The 18,052-nt window shown below is 45.2% G+C and overlaps 1 protein-coding gene across 6 annotated transcripts in view; it reads left to right on the forward strand.

Moving 5' to 3' along the window:
* Nucleotides 1-18,052, forward strand: part of LOC137329207 (PH and SEC7 domain-containing protein 3-like) — a 333,226-nt gene that overhangs the window by 199,602 nt on the left and 115,572 nt on the right. The window contains exon 1 of one of the 6 annotated variants that reach the window (XM_067994405.1): nt 8,098-8,196. The exons of the other annotated variants lie outside the window; for them this stretch is intronic. The gene's annotated coding sequence lies outside the window, so the exon portion shown is untranslated. Of the gene's footprint in view, nt 1-8,097; nt 8,197-18,052 lie in introns of those variants that run through there. 6 annotated transcript variants of the gene reach the window in all.

Below are 18,052 nucleotides of genomic sequence, written 5' to 3' on the forward strand. Positions count from 1 at the left end.
CAGTCTCTCTTCATAGCTGAAGCGCTCCAGCCCTGGTAACATCCTGGTGAATCTCCTCTGCACCCTCTCCAAAGCGATCACATCCTTCCTGTAGTGTGGCGACCAGAACTGCACACACTACTCCAGCTGTGGCCTAACCAGTGTTTTATACAGCTCCATCATAACCTCCTTGCTCTTGTATTCTATGCCTCGGCTAATAAAGGCAAGTATCCCATATGCCTTCTTTACCACCTTATCTACCTGTTCCGCCGCCTTCAGGGATCTGTGAACTTGCACACCAAGATCCCTCTGACCCTCTGTCTTGCCTAGGGTCCTCCCATTCATTGTGTATTCCCTTGCCTTGTTAGTCCCTCCAAAGTGCATCACCTCGCACTTTTCCGGGTTAAATTCCATTTGCCACTGTTCCGCCCATCTGACCAACCCATCTATATCGTCCTGCAGACTGAGGCTATCCTCCTCGCTATTTACCACCTTACCAATTTTTGTATCATCAGCGAACTTACTGATCATACCTTTTACATTCATATCCAAGTCATTAATGTAGACCACAAACAGCAAGGGACCCAGCACCGATCCCTGTGGTACCCCACTGGCCACAGGCTTCCAGTCACAAAAACAACCTTCGACCATCACCCTCTGCCTTCTGCCACTAAGCCAGTTTTGTATCCAAAGTGCCAAGGCACCCTGGATTCCCATGGGCTCGTACCTTCTTGACCAGTCTCCTGTGGGGGACTTTATCGAAGGCCTTACTGAAATCCATGTATACCACATCCACTGCGTTACCCTCATCCACACGCCTAGTCACCCCCTCAAAAAATTCAATCAAATTAGTCAGACATGATCTTCCCTTGACAAAGCCATGTTGACTATCCCTGATTAATCCTTGCTTCTCCAAGTGGAGACTAATTTTGTCCTTCAGAATTTTTTCCAATAATTTTCCTACCACTGATGTTAGGCTCACTGGCCTGTAGTTCCCCGGTTTTTCCCTACTCCCCTTCTTGAATAATGGTACTACATTAGCGGTTCTCCAGTCCTCTGGCACATCCCCTGTGGCCAGAGAGGTTCTGAATATATGTGTCAGAGCCCCCGCAATCTCCTCCTTTGCCTCACACTGTAGCCTGGGATACATTTCGTCCGGGCCTGGGGATTTATCCATTTTTAGGCCTGCTAAAACCGCCAATACCTCCTCCTGCTCGATGTTAATATGTTCGAGTATATCACAGTCCCCCTGCCGTATTTCTATGTCTACATCGTCCTTCTCCATAGTGAAAACAGATGCAAAAAATTCATTTAGAACCCCTCCTACATCTGCCGGCTCCACACACAGATTGCCATTTTTGTCCCTAATGGGCCCTATTTTTTCCCTAGTCATCCTCTTACCCTTAATATACTTATAAAACATCTTAGGATTTTCCTTTATTTTGCTCGCCAGTGTTATTTCATGGCCCCTCCTTGATCTCCTAATTTCTTTTTTAAGTATCCCCCTGCACTTTTTGTACTCCTCTAGAGCTTCCTCCGTCTTTAGCCTTTTGTATCTGCCAAAAGCCCTCCTTTTTTTCCTAATCCATTCTCGTATATCCCCTGACATCCAAGGTGCCCTGGAGTTCTTGGAACCACCCTTGACCTTTACGGGAACATGTTGCCATTGTATGGTCTCAATCTCCCTTCTGAAAGACTCCCATTGCTCCGATGCGGATTTTCCTACAAGCTGCTGATCCCAGTCCATTTTGGCCAGATCCTGCCTTATCCTATTAAAATCGGCCTTCCCCCAATTTAGAACCTTTATTTCCGGCCCCTCCCTGTCCTTTTCCATGACCACCTTAAATCTCACCGAATTATGATCACTGTCACCAAAGTGCTCACCTACTAGCACTTCTTCCACTTAGCCGGCCACATTCCCTAGAATTAGGTCCAGTACCGCCCCCTCTCTTGTAGGACTTTCTACATGCTGGCTCAAAAAGCTCTCCTGGATGCACGTTAAGAATTTTGTACCCTCTAAGCCTTTTACACTCTGAGTATCCCAGTTAATATTGGGGAAGTTGAAATCCCCCACTATTATTACCCTATTATTTGCACAATTTTCTGAGATTTGCCTACATATCTGTTCCTCTATTGGACTTAGCAATTGAAGCAGAGATCATGTCAACATTAACAAATAGGTTAGATAGGCTGGTTGAAGGAAAAGGGGGATAACAGGATATGGTAACAGGGTGGCACATGTGATTCGGACTACTGCTCGTGGAGAATAAGCACCAACATGGACTGGTTGGACCAAACGGCCTGTTTCCCTGCTGTAATTTCTAGATCATTCTATGCAGTGTGTTCACAAATGCGGCCTTTGAGCTGCATGATGTACTACTTCTACTACCTTCCTGCAGTTTGTTTAGGTTAACAGTAATATCGCAGTCAAATGACTCGAACCCCCACCCCTGCCAAACGCAGTTTGTTAATTTGCTGTGGTGAGCGAGACCAAAACTAGGGGCCATAAATGCAAGATAGTCACCAACAAATCCAATAGGGAATTCAGGAGAGGCTTCTTTACCCAAAGAGCGGTAAGAATGTGGAACTCGCTACCACAAGGAGTAATTGAGGTGAATAGCGAAGATGCATTTAAGTGGAAGCTAGATAAACACGAGGGAGAAAGGAATAGAAAGTTATGCTGGTAGGGTTAGACGAAGTAGGGTGGGAGGAGGCTCGAGTGGAGCATAAACACCAACTCAGACCATTTGGGCAGAATGGCCTGTTTCTGTGCTGGAAATTCTATGTAATTCACAGACTTTTGGACAGTGTTTTGATCAGGATTAGAAGTGAACTCCAACTCAATTTCTGCACCTTCAAAATAAAGCATCTTTCCATTGGACCCTTCAAATGGAGCTCCACCTCTCCACACTGGAGAGGTGTTTGTCTTGTTGTAGGGGGAATGCTTTCAATATAAACTCTTGCTTCCCATCTACAAAACTGTAAAGATCTCCTACCTATTTATATTCGTTCTCACCAGGGAGCTGTTCGATTGGCAACAGTTAGGACACATTAGAATCCACAGAGACTTTGTCTGGAACCGGGTTGGGTTGCTGACCTGGAGCAATCAAGCTGGAAAAAGACTAAGCACTGGCCCAAAACTCAGCAGTTCCATGGTTTGCTGGTTAACATTACGAGGAAGCTTTTCTCACCGGTTAAAGTCCACTGCTAGCCATTGACCTGTGTTGAGTCAAAAGGACGCAAGAGGTCAGAGGTTTATTGGCCAAAAAAATCTCAGCTGTGCAAACCCACTTCTCGAAGAAAGCAGCTTACAGCAACCTGATCAGCCTATGTACAGAACAGTTCATCTTACGACACTCCTGTGGGCGACTCCAGGAGAAGTAAGTCCTTTATATTCATCGGTGTGACGTCACAGAGACACGGTGACATCACGGAGCAGCAAAAATGTTGATTTCATTTTGTTTGGTTGATAAGATCGTGTCATAGTTGGCCTTGTGACTCGGCAAATACCTCCGCTGGTGAGACACCATAGCCCCCTTTTGAGTCAAGATGTGCATTGTGAGGTATTTTTGTGCAACGGATGTGGTCTGAGGAGCAGCGTGATGCCAGTTTCTGATGGGCCTGTTTTCAAGTGATGCCCTAGCACACTGCTGCTGCCACTCCTTCACTCCAATCTTGGAAAAGAGGCAAAGAAAAGTGCAATGAAACATTCAAACTCAACTTTGAAAATATCAGCAGGAAACCATCAAAAGTAATCAAATCAAAAACACTATCTTCATGAGCTGTTTTCAAACCCACCGTAATCCCCAACACAACCTGTACCATTGTGTGATGCCAATGAATTCCTCTTCGATGCCATGCATGTGTATAAAATAAGTCCTCAATTTCTTCAAAGTTTGACTGAGGATTGAGTTGGCTAGTTTGGTTCATAATCTCGTCCGACTGAAAAAAATCCTCAAATTGCTTCTCCATCGCATGGATAGTACAGTACGTGGGTGTCAGTGTATGTGCTGGCCTATTTATGCAGCTCACAACCTGTGAATTTGTTACTTGTGTGTCAGGTGGTCGGGTCTTTTCACTTGTAATGATACAGTGACCCATGAGATATCTTCAATGTATCAGTCGCATGGCAGGTTCACATCAGGAACTATCGGGGAGATTTTCCATGGTCTGTGCCCGGGTGCAGCTAATATCGGAAAATTGGGCAGTTCCTTTACAGACCCTCCATAGTTGCCAATATTCACTCTGCCCAGGTGGGGCGACTGTGCCCCAGGAATCTCCCCTTGTTGGGAGGTTTTGTCCCCGGTGGATTCTTGGTTTCCTCTCTCTCTGTCATATCTGCCGTTGGCTATTGCTGCAGAGGGGAACGGGCTTTTAAAATCTCCAAACTTACCTGCAACTTTTCCAGAACTTGCTCTCCATTCAACGATTCTTTTGTTGAGCCGTGCCACGTGCTGGTAAAGAGGAACAATCGACCGGCACCCCTGTGCCACCTCACCGGCTGCTTTAGAGTGTCCGCTCAGTTATCATGCTGGCAGGAAGGGCTCGGGGGGCTTGCTGGCAACAGGATCTGCTTTGGTGGTAGTGCGGTGATCCCATTATAGCTCGCTGCAAGATGATCTCGGCAGCATGGAAATACATTGCCTAAGTTTCCGATAGTCTGCTCACTTTCCAGTAATCTGAGTCTTCAAATTATACAGAGATGTATTAAGTCATCCATTGTGACTCTGCTTGTTCTTTATTACAGTATTGTAATGTAATTATATATCCTCAGCGAATCAGCCAGAGTGCTTTGGACCTTCAGTGTGAAGGATATAGACAGGATGTTGATCTGAAAATCTGAACGGCATGTCGTGTTCTGCTTTCTCTTGGGGGTTATCTTGTTCAGTCAGTTTTACATAGAATGACATTGAATGTACAGCACAGAAACAGGCCATTCGGCTCAACTGGTGTTTATGCTCCACACGAGCCTCCTCCCACCCGACTTCATCTAATCCTATCAACATATCCTTCTATTCCTTTCTCCCTCATGTGTTTATCTAGTTTTTTCTTAAATCCATCTCTGTTCTTCGCCTCAACTACTCCTTTATGGTAGCGAGTTCCACATTTCCCTTCACTATACGTGTGGACACTGGGACTGCAGGAGCTGTTCTCCGCTAAATGCGATGTATCGGCACCAGCTCTGCAACCAGCTGCAGGCTCGACACCACGTCGTTAGATTACAAGATTACAATACTCCGATTATTGCTCGTATATAAGACGGGGCGGGAGGTGCAGCGCGTCGGAATGACAAATGACGTTTTACCACACGCCAAGTCGCTGATCTCGGCCGAGCTTGTGGGAGGGAGGGGGCAAGATCTATTACCCGTAAAGGGGCAGATGAAATCGGGGGGTGAGTCAATCTCAGACTGATCTTGTGCACTTCCCTCGTTCACAGCTGATTGTGACAGACAGCCTCTGCTGCAGAAAGGCATGGGAGACACCGAATGTAAATACAAATCCTGCTTCCTTATCCCTGCAGCTCCCCGGCCTCCCTCTCCATGGTTTCGGAGGTAGCGTGCTTTGCAGAGTTTTCCAATAGGGAATTCAGGAGAAACTTCTTTACCCAAAGAGTGGTAAGAATGTGGAATGCACTACCACAGGGAATAGTTGAGGCCCATAGCATAGATACATTTAAGGGGAAACTAGACAAGCACACGAGGCAGAAAGGAATAGAAGGGTATCCTACTAGGATTAGATGAAGTAGGTGGGTTTGGGGGGGGGGGGGTAGGCTTGTGTGGAGCATAAACGCCAGCATACACCAGTTGGGCCGAATGGCCAGTTTCTGTGCTGTAGTTTCGATGTAACTCGATGTAAGTTTACCGTTCTTTTGTCCATTTTTTTTTAAATAAGAAATTTTTCCTTCCCTGAGACGGAGCTGTCCTCTACTGGAATTCCTGCTGCCACATGCTCGATTGATGGCATGTTCTTCCCTCTTGTTCATTGCTGGATTTGAATGTTGGCCGAGGCTTTGGACCTTAATGTCCACTCTACCATTTTAAAGGGGTGCTTCCTTCTTGAGAAAATGTCTGGCAAACATTTCTTCATTTGTTTACACTTTTTCATAGACACAATGCCCCTTTAAAACAGCCATGCCTGATGGTACCAGTGTAAATATGCACACAGTATCCTTTATAGACTTAGACTGATGGCACTTGATTTAGGAGCCTCTAAATTTGCAAATACAGCTTTATTTTTAGTGGAGGGTACTATTAGATAGTGGTGTCAGCAGGCACAAGGTACAGAGACTGCTGTCTCCTAGAATCATACGACACTGGTTAAAACCCTGTCTAAAACTAATGAAGTAGTTTAGTGGGATTATTTATGGGGCACCTTGTAGTTCAATTTTTAATTGTTGCAGAGTCCATTGTGCAGACTGTGGGTTCATTTTCATTCAGCTCCTGATGAGGCTACTATGCTTTTTTTAAAAAAAAGAGTAAACTTAAGTTGCAATTGTATAATACAATAAACACTGACTGCGGCTTTTAGGCTATGAGGTAAACTGTTGCTGTCAATTGCCAGTCCCCCTCCAAGTAGTAGATACCCAGGAGTGTGTCACGAGACAGTTATACATTAAGAAAATTGCATATCTTAAACCACCGGACTGGAGCTCGGGCGGTTTATCAATGAGCCTTCAGATATGTTTTGCGTTTAAATGCAGTTCAACGTATTTCTTATGCTTCCTAACTTTTACAAAATAGAAAGATTCATGTCAAGAAGAAATTTGGAATTGTAGGAGGTAACTGAGATGAGGGTTAACAAAATTAAATTGTGTGGGATACAGCTGACTGATATTGCATCAATGATGTTCGATGATCATGCTCTGAATAAATATATATATATATATATATATATATATATCTATAAAACACAGGCTGCAGTGTGTTCCAGGGTTGTGATCTATGAGGGGATGAATTGATGCAATGAACTGTGAGAATCAGGGTCCGAGGATTTGTAAGAAAGAACAAATTTGCATTTATATAGTGCCTTTTGCAACCTCGTGGTGCCCCAAAATGCTTCCCAGCCAATAAAGTACTTTTGAAGTGTAGTTACTGTCCCTTTAAAGGAAACGCAGCAGCCAATAGTGTGTTGACAATTCTCACGATCAAATCCTCTGATTTGAACAGGATTTATTTGGACTTATTTAACTGCGTGATTCCGATCTCATTCATGAATATCACAGCCCTTGACCGCTCAGCGTTTGTATCAGATCCCTTTTATATATGTGCGTATGTACTTTAAATTGCCTGTAATTCTGCACAGATCAGCACCAAATTGGCGCACTCATTCAGAGAGTCCCCAACAATGGGAGAAATTTCAGACCGGGCAGCAGAGGTTGATGCTGTGAAGTTGAAGGCCCTGGCGCGTTTTTGAGGCAAAGTTAGGAGGCTTTACTCCACAGCAGGGAGTGTCAACCTGCGATTGACAAAATAGGTGGCAAAAGCAGAAATGATTCCCTTGCATCATCACTGACATCCCTCACCTTGGCATAATTCACCAAAGAAAAAAATCCATCTTGTTTAATAAACCGGTTCAAGTGAGAACATAACAGCTGCAGTGACTGGGTCATTAAGGGTTAACTGCATCCAGCACTGCAACTGTGCTGAATCGGAGTCTCTTCTATCAGCTGGTCAAGCCTGACCGTCTGTGGACAGCAGACAGGCTTAAACGAAGGCTGGCTGCCAGTCAGCAGTAATTATGGTGATAGGAAGCCAGCTGTGAGCGCCCTGGTACAAACGTGGCAGCTGGTCAGGGGGCACGGCGTGCGAGCGGCTATCTGTCACTTTCAGCCGTTGCCACACGTGGAGCGCAGCGATTTAAAAGAAAGGAAACCACACTGCTGAGCAGTAACGGGAGAAGCCTTGAGCAGCAATGCCTGACTGCTGAGGTCACTTTTGGCATCGCTGAACCTTCCTTGGTCAGCTGGAGTAATTTGAGTTGGAGGGAAGCTGGAGGCTGAATGATGGTGGGAGGGGGAGTGAGGGGAGGGGGAGTGTCTGTAGTTTTTTGAAGCCTGAGACACAGGTCATGGGAGGTCTAGAGCCACATAGGATTGTGGGAAAAGTTTCTGCATATCTGATGTGCAGCAGCTGGATTGCATGCTCTGGAGAAGCTGCAGTTTGAAGAAATGTGGGACATACTTCAGTGACCGTTATGAATTGCGAGTCCTCACCTAAGGTAACGTTTCTGCTCAGTAGTGCAATAAGAATGGGGGAAAAAGCCAACCTATCCAATCCTTGAACTCTGATTCAGTCATTGCAGTTTTAAAGTAACTTTTTTTTTGCACTTTTTAAATAAAAAAACAATGGATTTACAATCAAGTCTCTTTCTGACCCTTAAACTCATTCCTTGACCCATTGAAAACTTGAGAGGCCTGAAAAAGATAATGAAACCCCACGTCCTTGTGTTAAGCCGCCTGAGTAAAGTTTGAAAGAATGCATTTCTTTATACTGTCGGGAGTAGGACTTTTTTGTTCCGCTCGTGCTGAATTCTGGCAAGGTTTTAACTGGTAAGAGGCGTTTTTATTTGATGCTATTAAGGGCCATGCTGGTGATGATCCTCTGTTTTTAAAAAAAACTATGATTCAAGCATTACTTATTGTGGATGAGCGTGAATTTGCCACCTCAGAGTGCACAGAGGCTGTAGCTAAGTTTGAGCAAACTGTCGTAGACTGGTGCTGGGAATGTGATGAATTTACATTTGAGTGGGGGAAAAGGGGAAAGTGCTTAGATTATTTTTGCAATTCCTGCAGGCATACAATTTCAAAAAAAATTCTATGCACTCTGCCTGATGTTCAGTAACTCAACGCTGTCTTCAGTCCTTATTCTTGGCTGTTCAATGGGTGTAGTTTTCTTTGGACTTTGATTGGAATGTGCTGTGTGTTCTGTGCGTTGTGATGTCTAAGGGTTTCATTGTGGTTATTCTGCTCCCTCTTAATTCTTCCACCCAAAGTTGTACGTTTGTGGTTTGCCCTCCGTGCAAGTGGAAAAGCAGCATCGTGATTACCGTTACTCCTGCCGTATGACTCCATTAACATTTGCAATCCAGCAGCCCTGCAGGAGGTGTCTAGGGCTGTGAATCCAGCCACCGCACCCTTCATTTTAACCTTTAACCAGTTTTATTTCCTGTGTTCTTTCCATTCTGTGAATTCTTTGGGCAGAAATTGCTTCTGTTTCTTTCCCTCTTCTCCTGATGGTTCCAGAATTGCTGGACACCCTCCAGTGCCTTTAGCCAAGCAGCCGTTCTTCACATGTGCCCCTGCACGGTGAGTGCTGGTAGGCTATTCCACCAAGGGAGGTGTCGACGCCGAGCCCAATCTTGTCCTTACCCAGTATACGCAAACATTCAGAGCGGGGATCTCAACTGGAGAGCGATCAGGAGCAGACACCCTGATCTTTCTCTCCTTCCATCCCTGGTTCAAGAGCATTGAGACCAGTTGCAGCAACGCACGGCCGGTATGTTAAGTCAGCACGGAGCTGAGATTGAACCTGCGACCTTCCTGATCTGTGACCGCGATGGGGACTGACTCTTTCAGTTTTTGGTTCTCCTGCAGTCACTCTCTGTGGAGGTACCGTGGCTGCAGCACACGCTCCTCTCCAATACGTAATGGAAGTTTTTCAAAATCTCGGGAGGCGAGGGAAGGGAAAACAATTGGTGGGAAGTTTGCGGGTGATCCTCCAGGAACCTGCTGTATCGCTGCCCTCGAATGCTCTGCTTTTAATTAAATGTTTGTTCCCCCGCAACTCGGGATCGGGTGAAAATGCTTTGCATCTGTTTTAACTTGGAAACCTCCCACATGGTGCAAGTAAGTGATGATCAAAGAATCATACAGCACAGAAAGAGGTTGTTCGGCCCATCATGCCCGTGCCGGCTCCTTGAAAGAGCAAACCAATTAGTCCCGCTCCCCTGCTCTTTCCTCATAGCCCTGCAAATTCTTTCCTCTTCAAGCATATAATCCATTTCCCTTTTGAAAGTTATTACTGAATCTGCTTCCACCGCCCATTCAGGCAGTGCATTCCAGATCGTAACAACTCGCTGCATTTAAAAAAAACTCACCGTATCTCCTTTTTGGTTCTTTTGTCAATTATCTTAAATCTGTGTCCTTTGGTTACCGACCCTCCTGCCAGTGGAAACAGTTTCTCCTTAATTACTCTCTCAAAACCTGTCATAGTTTTGAACACCTCTATTAAATCACCTCATAACCTTCTCTGCTCTAAGGAGAACAATCCCAGCTTCTCTAGTCTCTCCACATAACTGAAGTCCCTCAAACCTTGTACCATTGTAGTAAATCTCAGCACCCTCTCCAAGGCCTTGACATCCTTCCTAAAGTGTGGTGCACATGACTGCTTGTTCGAGAATGACTGACAGCTGTTGCTTTTTGACGGTGCATTTGTATCGCAGTTGCTGGTCCGAGGCCATTAGCTGCAGTGTGGGTTCCAGCCTGGCTGCGACCCAAGCTCCCCTTCCCAGCAGCTTAAGTCTGAGCATTTTCCATGTTCAATTGCCCACGAGAGTTTTTTTTAGAAGTTGTAAACCGCGTTTGACACCACGTTATATGGGGCTCTCCAGAGTCCAGATCCGATTCCAGAATTACACCGTGACTTTAGCATTGCTGCAAAGCAGAGCAGCTTCTAGTCCCCCCCCCCACCCATTTCTAGCCTGGGACACTGGAAGAAAAAAAAGAATAACTTGTATTTATATAGCGCCTTTCACAACCTCAGAATGTCCCAAAGTGTTTACAGCCAATGCAGTACTTTTGAAGTGTAGTTACTGTTGTAATGTAGGAAAAGCGGCAACCAATTTGCACACAGCAAGGTCCCACAAACAGTAATAAGGTAATGGCCAGATCATTTGTTTTTGATGTTGGTTACAGGATAAATATTGGGCCAGGACATTGAGGAGAACTCCCCTGCTCCTCTTTGAATAGTGCCATGAGATCTTTTAAATCCACCTGCGAGGGTTTGTGGGATCTTGCTGTTCGCAAATTTGCTGCCGCGTTTCCTCCATTACAACAGTGACCACGCTTCAAAAGTATCTCATTGGCTGTGAAGCGCTTTGGGACGTCCTGAGGTCGTGAAAGGCATTATATAAATGCAAGTTCTTTTCTCAGGGCCCTTTAAATCCCCGTCCGCCTGTTCAGTTGCGGCAGGACCTCTGCAGTTTTCTGCGTTGGTAATGGTGAGCTCCCTGTTGGTCGCGGGTATGCTGCTGGGAGCTCGCCTCGTGTCCTAGGTGAACATCGATCAAGGAAAATGGGTCAGGGATCCAACCAGTGAGTTCTCTTTCCTGACATTAGTTGGGAAAATGCTGGAATCCATTATTAAGGACATGGTAACGAGGCACTTAGGAAATCATAATATAATTAGGCAGAGTCAACATGGTTTTATGAAAGGGAAATCGTGTTTGACAATTCTACTGGAGTTTTTTGAGGATGTAACTAGCAGTTAAAGGGGAACCAGTGGATGTGGTATACTTAGATTTTCAAAAGGCATTTGAAAAGGTGCCACACAAAAGGTTGTTACACAAGATAAGGGCTCATGGCGTTGGGGGTAATATATTAGCATGGGTAGAGGATTGGTTAACGGACAGAAAACAGAGAGTAGGAATAAACGGGTCATTCTCAGGTTAGCAGGCTGTAACTAGTGGGGTGCGGCAAGGATCAGTGCTTGGGCCTCAGCTATTTACAATCTATATTAATGACTTAGATAAAGGGACTGAATGTAATGTATTCAAGTTTGCTGACGATACAAAGCTAGGGGGAAAGTAAGCTGTGAGGAGGACACAAAGAGTCTGCAAAGGGATATAGACAGGTTAAGTGAGTGGGCAAGAAGGTGGCAGATGGAGTATAATGTGGGGAAATGTGAGGTTATTCACTTTGGAAGGAAGAATAGAAAAACAGAATATTTTTTAAAGGGTGAGAAACTATTAAATGAGAGATTTGGGTGTCCTTGTACATGAAACACAGAAAGTTAACATGCAGGTACAGTAAACAATTAGGAAGGCAAATGGTATGTTGGCCTTTATTGCAAGGGGGTTGGAGTACAAGAGTAAGGAAATCTTGCTACAATTGTACAGGGCTTTGGTGAGACTACACTTGGAGTACTGTGTACAGTTTTGGTCTCCTTACCTAAGGAAGGATATACTTGCCTTAGTGGTGGTGTAATGAAGGTTCACTAGATTGATTCCTGGGATGAGAGGGTTGTCCTATGGGGAGAGATTGAGTAGAATGGGCCTATACTCTCTGGAGTTTAGAAGAATGAGAGGTGATCTCATTGAAATGTATAAGATTCTGAGAGGGCTTGATAGGATAGATGCTGAGAGGCTGTTTCCCCCGGCTGGAGAGTCTAGCACTAGGGGTCATAGTCTCAGGATAAGGGCTCGGACATTTAAGATCGAGATGAGGAGGAATTTCTTCGCTTAGAGGGTTGTGAATCTTTGGAATTCTGTATCCCAGAGGGCTGTGGATGCTGAGTCGTTGAGAATATTCAAGAATAAGATCGATAGATTTTTGGACTCTAAAGGAATCAAGGTTTACGGGGATCGGGTGGGAAAGTGGAGTTGAGGTCGAAGATCAGCCATGATCTTATTGAATGGCGGAGCAGGCTCGAGGGGCCGTATGGCCTACTCCTGCTCCTATTTCTTATGTTCTTATCTTATGTTCTTATTGTCACAGCGGTAAACGAAAATCCTTCCCCACTGTTGCCACGTTGGCAAGAGGAGAATCCAGCCCCCAAATGCCCCTTTCTGTTGCCCCAGCTAACTCAGCACAGACCAGGGATCAAACATGGCGCTTTGCTGTGGTACGTTTGGCTCACTGTATGACAACACCCACTGAGCCAACAGACAAACATTGCTGAATGAACATTTAAATAACACTTTTAATTTGTGATGTTTCAATCAGCAGATTATCAAAATAATTTTTCAAATTGCAGAAATGAAGCGATAAAGTATGTAAAATGAACCATAATGCATTTGATTTGTGACATGTCTTAATGCCTTAATTCTTTACAAATCTATGCAGTGTACTTGACAATCGAGTACCGATGTAGTTAGTGTTGTGTCCCACTAATGTGCACCATTGTGCTTTAGGATGTTGTGACTGGAAGTCTTTGATTCTTGTTTCTCCATGTACTGAGGTAATAAGTCCTAAATAACCTCAGTACAGTGGCCAACATTCAGTGATTTTATAGCCTTGTAACTGGCTCTGCGCCTGATGCAGAAATGGTTCCTGAGTATGTTAGGCTGGTTGTTTAAGTGGAGCTGCTCTTCAGAAACACTTTAATCCCTATCAGTGCTGAACAAAGAAATTTCAGTTGCTTTTTAAAAATAATTCATTAGTCATTATCCCTGTGTTATAAGCTCCCTGTGGGGGTGGAGAGATTGCTTTTGTCTTTTTGATGCAACGTTAAACTCAGGCCCTGTCTGCCCTCAGGTGGATGTAAAAGATCCCATGACACTATTTGAAGAAGAGCGGGGGAGTTTTCCCCAGTGTCCTGGCCAATATTTATCCCTCAATCAACATCACTAAAACAGATTATCTGGTCATTATCTCATTGCTGTTTGTGGGACCTTGCTGTGCGCAATTTGGCTGCTGTGTTTCCGACATTACAGCAGTGACTACACTTCAAAAGTAGTTAATTGTCTGTAGAGTGCTTTGGGATGTCCTGAGGTCATGAAATGTGCTCTATAAATGTAAGTCTTTCTTTTGTGAATCTTGTAACAGGCAGCTCGTGGTTTTTATTTAATAAACATTCTCAGGATGTGGGTATCGCTGGCAAGGCCGGCATTTATTGCCCATCCCTGTTTGCCCTGAGAAGGTGGTGGTGGGCAGCCTCCTTGAACCACTGGTAGCAGTTTGATAGAACTGAATGGCTTTCTAGGTCACTTCAGGGGGCAGCTAAGAGTCAACGACATTGGACTGGAGATACATGTAGGCCAGACTGGGAAAGGACGACCGGTTTCCATTCCTAAACGACATTCGTGAACCAGTTGGGTTTTTTAGACATAATCACTTTTACTGATACCAGGGGGGTAATTTTAACCCCCCGAGAATGGGTGGGTTGGAGGCGGGCGGGCAGTAAAAATAGTTTGTTTTTGGAGCGGGACCACATCCCGGCTCCAACACGCCCACTTTCAAGTTTAACCCAGGCGTGTTTGGATGTGCGCGCAACAGAAACCCGGAAGTCCCGTCCCCACTTAAAGCCGGCGGGCCGGTATTTAAAGGGTGAATGAACCTCATCGCGATAGTTGAGGCACTTAATTTTTTGTGTATTAGAAATATTAAACAAATTTTACCTCACCTGTTTGAGTTTCCCATCGCTTCTGATTCACATCAGGTGAAAGCAGGCAGGAAGGGTTGGATCCATGAGGCGAGGGCCTTGATTGCACTACTTGTGGGCCCGGAGGAGCAGGAGTGCTTCATCCAGGCCCAACAAGCTCACCTGCCGTGATCAAACCCCCTCCTCCTGATCTTCTCCAAGGCTCACCCGATCTCGACCATGTACCCGCCCTTTCTCGCCCCCATCCTGATGTCTTCCATGATCTCTCTCTCTCTCTCCCTCCCTCCCCTCTGATTTGTGGCTCCTTTCCCTCCCGACGGCTGTCTGGCCCGTGGGAAACCCGGAAGCACAAATACTTACCTTCAGTTGAGTTGCGATCACAGATAGGGACGCACTCACTTGGCTTTCGGGTTCCCCACGCGAATATTTACGCACGTACTGGGTTCCCGCCTTGAGCTAAAATCATTCCCCAGCTCTTTAGTTGCAGATTTTTAAACTGAATTCAAATTTGCAAATTGCCATGGTGGGATTTGAACTCGCATTTGTCCGGGTATCTAGATAACAAGTCCAGTAACAATCACTACACTACCGTACCCTTACCTTGGTGAGCTGTATTGGCAGAGGATTGAGTGTCTACACTGGGGATGGTGCATGGAATGGAATGAGGAAAGATGGTTGGGTTGATTCAAGTGGGCAAGAGGAGGCTCTCAATTGGAACATCTCCAACTGAGACAACCGTAAGGGATATTTTGAATGAGGGGTGAGGAGGGGCTGAGGAAAATAAGTCTGTGGGGAGTGCAGTGAAATTCCGAATGGAGAACTAAATGACAAGAGATCGCCATCTGCCAAAACCAAATCGAAAGTTTACCAAAATATCCAGCTGAACTCTTTCAGACTTTGGAGATGCAGGCAGATCCTTCAAAGTACAAGATAAATGCGGCAGTCTCACGAGCAGCATCAGGCCCTGTCACGCTGCGTGCTCTGTTTATTTGTTTTGTAGGATTTAAGACCCAGTGATTATCCAAACACACTCGACGGTAGTGCTGAGGGGGGAGGAGACTGCACATGGCAGGAGCAGAGGAACCGAAGCTCCTTCACAAATCTCCGCCTGATCTGCCCTTTTGGAAACTGTAGAGAGAGAGAATCTGTGACTGGATATGGGCCCTTCCCCCTTCATCCTTATTATCGATTTCACAATCGTGGATCTAATTTTAAAACTGTACGGATTAAATTCTCTTGCTGCTGTAGCTATTTGCATCATAAAATAATAATGTGGAACAAAAATAACCGCTGGATTGTATTTTTTTCCCCCGCTTTGTTACTTTTCTCCCGTTCCTTCTCTCCAAAGGGCGTTGACTTCTTGCTGTAGCATGGTCCCATAGGTATCAAACCTTATAAGTGCGCATGTTGCTTCAAACACACATTACACAGTGTATTCAGTTTATTCTTTTTGCATTTCTCCACAGGATGTCAATGAGTAAAGGATGGGGGGGGGAGGGGGAAGGAAAGAACAGAGAGTGACCATGAGGTCGTGTTTGCACCCCTGTTTTACCAAAAATAAAGGCAGTGTAGGCATTACTTATACATGTGTGGTTTTCTTGGGTGGGGTATAGATCTCACATTGCCAGTTCTGTATTTCCCTCAGCCCTGTGTCTGTTGCATTGTAACAGTGATGCTGCTGATTGTACTGAAAGAGGGGATGAGGCTCCAATCCACTGTTGATCACTCGTGGCAGAGAGGGCTGCTGAACACAGTCAATAGGATATAAAATAACATTTTTGCTTTGAAAATGGGTCCTAAAAAAATAAAAGATTTACACTATCGCTTTGTGAACGATTATAATTAGGACTAGTGATCTGTCATGGGAAATTTTGCCGAGAATTCTTGGGAAAATTGAGAAAATCCAGTCGTCAAGAGCTAGGCCCAAGTGGTTGTTCCTCTGCACCGACTCTACACTATTATTACAGCTGCTCGCATTCTCCAAATAGCTTAGCTATTTGCACAGACGGCCAGCTCAATTCTACTAGATTGGGCAAAAAACACGCTAAATTCTTTTCTGAAGCAGGTATCGTTGCCCTCTGTCTCTGACTTCCAACTTCAACACAGGCTCTCGTTGGGCTTCCACCCAACTTCTGTCGCTGTTTATTGTTCTCGTCCAATTTTACCCAGAGGTAGTGTGATATTTAAAAAATCACTCTGGCCTAGAAATTGATATTGGCTCAACCGAGACTAGGCCTCGAGCCTCATCTTAATTGCGGTGAGCTGCGGGCGCCTATCGTGCCTCCGGAGGCGACTCTCCAATTTGGGCTGGCTGCCTCGCCAGCAGCGATCCTCAGCTAAGCTCTGGGAGGGTTGGGGGAGGAAGAGTACGTGAGGCGGGCTAACCCAGGCAGTCATGGTGTGGAACCAGGCGGAGCAACTTAAAAACCCCTCTCCCGCACTTCCACTCGTGCTCCCCCCTCTCCCTGGCGTGTGTGCAAACTCTTTTTCTTTCTCTCTCTCTCTCTCCTTTCTGTCCCTCTTTCACTGTCTCATTTTCGCTCTCCCCTCTCTATTTCTCTTTTATTCCCTTCCCCTTTCATTCTCTCTGTTCTTCTCTCTCTTTCCCTCTCATTTTTTCTCTTTCTCTTTCTATCTTTCTCTCCTTTTATCTTTCTTTTCCTCCTTTTTGATTCAAATTCTGTTGTCACAGCCCACCTGGCCGCAGGTATTTAGGAGTGTTGCTATCACTAATAGGGCCTCTAGCTTTAATAGGGTACTGTCATTCTGTACAGCTCTGGGTGCTGGCACAGCCCACCTCCATAGCATTGTTTTGCTTTCTTCTGGTCATCAGAGAAAGCAAAAGTAAACTGTGAAGTTGGGATTCAGCAGCGTTGAGGAGGCGTGAGGGTCTTTCCTTGGGTGGGGGGATGACTATCTTGTGTGTGAGAATCCCGCAAGATGCGGGAATGTTAATTAACCTGTCTTTGTGAAGTGTGATTTTACCATCATAAAATGACTCGCCTGACTGAGGGCCAGGTTTCATCGACAGCAACAACAACTTGCATTTATATAGCGCCTTTAACGTAGTAAATTGTCCCAAAGTGCTTTACAGCAGCGTAATCAGACAAAATTTGATACTGAGCCACATAAAGAGACATTAGGACAGGTGACCAAAAGCTTGGTCAATGAGGTAGGTTTTAAGGAGCGTCTTAAAGGAGGAGAGAGAGGTTTAGAGAGGGAATTCCAGAGTTTAGGGTCGAGACAGCTGAAGCAGGAATAATTTCTGCCTCAGTGAGGCCCAGACTGTGTTGTAAATGAAGTATTTCTTTGGGGTGGGGGTTGGGTTACTGGATGCACAGTTGGCTGGAACATTCATTTCATTCTTGAAACCAGACTAATAGAATGGACCCTCCCCCGCACTGACAGCTGTTTGAATCCCCAGGGGAAACAATCCTTCACACATTAGCAATCTCAGAATAGTCAAAAGGACGGCTCATTTAGAAAATGCAAAATGTTATTCTGGTGAGACGGAGGGCGGTATTCTGAGGTTAGAATTAAGATACGTTATTGGGACATCTTGACTCTGAACCTGGCTTGGCGCTGCCTGAGACGCAGGTCGGTGCTGATGGATGTGAATTGTCCCACATTGTACGATGGCGTAGTGGTTGTGTTACTGGACTAATCCAGAAAACGTGAGTACAAATCCCACCAGTTTGAGAATTTGAATTCAGTTTATAAAAAAAAATCTGGAAATAAAGTTGGGTTTATCAATC

The sequence above is a fragment of the Heptranchias perlo genome, chromosome 1 (genome assembly GCF_035084215.1).
Source record: "Heptranchias perlo isolate sHepPer1 chromosome 1, sHepPer1.hap1, whole genome shotgun sequence".
Lineage (NCBI taxonomy): Eukaryota > Metazoa > Chordata > Chondrichthyes > Hexanchiformes > Hexanchidae > Heptranchias > Heptranchias perlo.